We start from the raw sequence: 4,225 nt of genomic DNA, 5'->3' as shown, positions 1-4,225 counted from the left end.
GAAGAAGAAGAAGAAGAAGAAGAAGAAGAAGAAGAAGAAGAAGAAGAAGAAGAAGAAGAAGAAGAAGAAGAAAAAGAAGAGATGAGATGCCCTGGGTTGTGATGACACATAATCCCAGCACTCAGGCAGCTAAAGAGGAAGGGTCATGGCAAGTTCAAGGCTAGATTGCTCTATTAACAAGTTCCAGGACAACACCATCACCACTCCCAAAACAGAGAAAAGAGAAGAAGAAAAACATCCTCAAACTCACAGAGCTCTGACTGCCTCTGCTCCCAGAGTTCTGGGACTAAAGAATTGTGCCACCATGTCCTTCCCTAATTCTATGTTTTACTTCAAAGGTTTATGTGTAGCGGGGCACAGTGGTGTTCACCTTTAATCCCAGTACTGGGGAGGCAGCAGGTGAATTGCGGGGCACCTCTGTGAGTTCAAGACCTGCCTAGTCTAAAAAGCGAGCTCCAGGACAGTCAGAGGTACACAGAGAAACCCTGTCTCTCGAAAACAAACAAAAGTTTATGTGTGTATTTTATTTTTGTTTTATTTGGTTCTTATTTGCTTGTTTGTTTTTAGAAAGAAAAGTTCATTTAGTATACTGCAGGGGGGTTATCAAGCTGGACAATAACAAAGGCATTACCTGAAGCCTTGTTTTGTTTGATTTTTAAATGCATATATATTTAATTTTATGTGTGTGAATGTTCTGCCTGCCTGTATGACGAGCACCACACGTGTGTCTGGTGCGGCCAGGTGTCAGGAGGGAGCCCTGGAGTCCTAGGACCGAAGCTACAGATAGTTGTGAGCGGCCATGTAGGTACTGGGAGCTGACCTGGATCCTTTATGAGAGCAACAACTGCTTTCCACATATGAGCCATCTCTCCAGTCTAATTTTATTTTATTATCATTTTTTAAGATAAGGTTTCCTGGATGGAGGTGGGCGGTCCTCTGGATGGAGGTGGGCGGTCCTTGGACTTCCCACAGGTCAGGGAACCCTGATGGCTCTTCAAGCTGATGAGGGAGAGGGACTTAATCGGGGGAGGGGGAGGGAAATGGGAGGCGGTGGCGGGGAGGAGGCAGAAATCCTCAATAAATAAATAAATTAAAAAAAATTAAAAAAAAAAAAGATAAGGTTTCATTTTGCAGCCCTGGCTGGCCTGCAACTTACTAATGGCCTTCTTTTTCCTAGTCTACCTCCGGACTAGTCAGGATTACTGGTCAGCACTAGCACCTGGACCTCAGTGGGGTCTGGAAAACGAATGTAGCAGAAGAAAATACACTAGGGTCTAGAGGGGGGTGGGCCCTACCTCACCAGGACAGCACCGGCTAGCTGGTTCTACCCAAGACAAAAAAAAAAAAAAAAAAAAAAGATGAAGCAACAAAAGCAGCTTTTGAGCCCTGGCATTTGCCTGAGGCTCAAGATAACAGTTAAAAAAAAAATCAGTGGTGAACAGTACTCCTCAATGTTATCAACCTTCCTCTCCACAAGTGGATGTACCAACCTAAAATAAAAAGAGATGGCACAATCAATCCATACACTTATGTATAAGTTCAACAAGGTGACCTTAACTGTAACATAAAAGAGATGGGGCTGGGGTACAGCGCTCTACCAGAGCACTTGCTGAGCATGCGCTAGGTCCCCCACCTGGTCCTCAGTACCGAAGAAACAAACAAGACATAAAGAGAGAAATAAAGGCATCCCAAAGTGATGTCTATTGCAGCGTGTCCATGGCTGGGGATGATGATGGTGGAAGACTTAAGAAGAAAGATGCTTCCAGATGCTTCTACCTTAAGGGATGAATAGAGTAGAATGTGTGAGAAATAAGCCAAAAGCCGTTCCCTAACAAGGGCTACTAAATTAACACTAATTTTAGGATAATAGAGGGGACTGATTTATAGATAAAGCCCCCACATAACAGTTTAGTGGAGCATGCCAAAATTTTGCAAAACTCAGGACATTTATATCATGAAGAATTCAGGATTTTTTTTAACATCTCAAATGTATTGTAAAAAGATCAACAAGATAAAATTCCTTCTTTTGATACAATCTTCTATAAAAAAAAAGTGTATTTATCAGTGTGTATGCACACGTGTCCCCTCAGAGGCAAGAGGAGGCATCATATTCCCTGGAACTGGACATTTCCCTGGACCAGCGTTAGTAATGGGAACCTAACTCGGGTCATCTGGAAGAGCAGAAAGTGCTCTTCACCCTTGGGCATCTCCTCTACCCCCTGTGACACACTCCCTCACTCTCATTCAGAGTCTAGATACTGTGGTTCCCAGCTACTCAAATGCCTGTGGCACCATCAGACAGGGTGCATCAGGCCTGTCACCCCAGCACTCAGTCAAATGGGCACTTCAAGTGCGTGCCCATGGCCAGAAGAATCTGATTGTATTTCATCTCTGTGCCTCAGCATTGGCAGTACATCTTTAGACGTCAGGTTACTGTTTCTTCATTGGATAAACAAGGCTGCAGATAAAGGGATTCACGCTAAAGGGAAAAGAAATACTTTCCCTCAGATAGCAGGGCAATGTGGGACGTGGACTCAGGGATGAGTTAGCGATAAATAAATTTACGTATTGAGCATTAAACACAGGCTTGTATAAATATAATCTCCCATACCATCACAGACTTCACCTATGCCATGACAGCTTGAGGCAGAAGAACCATGAGTTCCAGGCCAGCCAGCCTAGACTGAAGAAATCATTGATTTTAATGTGACCTGGTAGGGCATGCCTACAATCTCAGTCAGCAAGTCCAAGGACCCCTGGGCTACAGAACAAGTTCCAGCCAGGCCTTTATTTTTTTCTGTCTCAAACAAATTTTTAAAAAATTCACTAATTTTAGAGATCACATACTGAAATGTGGATTTGGAAATGTGTCTCACCTCACGCCCCAAACTAGCCTCAGACTCATTATCTAGCCCAGGCTGGACCTGAACTCTGGATCCTCGTGTTCTCGTCGCCCAAGCACTAGGCTCACAGGCAGAATTACCTCCCCTGGCTCATATGTGGTCTTGGTAATAGTCACCTGGGTTACTTTTGAGGCACTGAAGGTCTTTTTTTTTTTTTTTTTTGTAGAAGTCACACATTTAGGTCAGCTCAGGTGTTTAATGAGAACCTTGATATCAGAAGATCATAAACTCGTGTTTTTTTGATGATTTGTTTTCTTGGTTTTTGTTTTTTGAGACAGGTTTCCTCTGTGTAACAGTTCTGACTGTCCTGGAACTCACTCTGTAGATCAAGCTGGCTTTGAACTCAAAGAGCTCCATCTACCTCCGCCTCCCGAGTGCTGGGATTAAAGGCGTGCCCCACCACTGCCTGGCAAAAACTCTATTCTTAAGCATGCTAAAAGTCTTATTTTCTGGACCTGCATCTTGTGGAGAGTTATGAAAACTGCTTATGCATGGACCTTCTCTGCATTTTCCCCACAGAGATCCAAACCTGCAGTCAGGGAGAGGGACCTGACACTTCTATGTTTGGTTCTTTGAGAACAACCGCTCATCTTCCGGAGGCTGGCTTACTGTGTGGCATTTTGTGGTGGGCAACATGGGCCAAGTTCAGAAACAAGATCTGTTCCAGAGAGATTAAACCCATCGTAGATTTGGAACGGTGATATCAAAACTTAAGGGGCTTTTCGGAAGACCAGTCATTCGGGACAAAAGATAGGAATGAAACATTCCAGAGAGTGCAATCTAAAATCAGAGGAACTTGGGACTGAAATATTCTATATGAAGTAGTCATCTCCAAAGTCACTAAAAATGGCCTACACAGTTTCCTCTACAACATCATAAAAACAAAACGAGAGTCAGGTGTTGTGCTGCACACTTTTAATCCCAGCACTTGAGAGGCAGACGCACGTGAATCTCTGTGATAGTGAGTTCCAGGACAGCCAGGGCTGCATAGCGAGACTTTGTCTCAAAATAACAACAGGAATGAAGAAGATGGCTCAACAGTTAAGAGCATATACCGTTCTTCTAAAAGATCCAGGTTTATTGTTGTTGCTTAGTTTTTTCAATATTTATTTATTATGTATACAATACTCTATCTTTTTTTTTGGTTTTTCAAGACAGGGTTTCTCTGTGGCTTTGGAGCCTGTCCTGGAACTAGCTCTGTAGACCAGGCTGGTCTTGTGTGTATGTCTGCAGGCCAGAAGAGGGCACCAGACCTCATCACAGATGGTTGTGAGCCACCATGTGGTTGCCGGGAATTGAACTCAGGACCTTTGGAAGAGCAG

Source organism: Microtus ochrogaster, linkage group LG5, assembly GCF_000317375.1.
Source record: "Microtus ochrogaster isolate Prairie Vole_2 linkage group LG5, MicOch1.0, whole genome shotgun sequence".
Lineage (NCBI taxonomy): Eukaryota > Metazoa > Chordata > Mammalia > Rodentia > Cricetidae > Microtus > Microtus ochrogaster.
Note: the sequence above shows the minus strand (reverse complement) of the source record.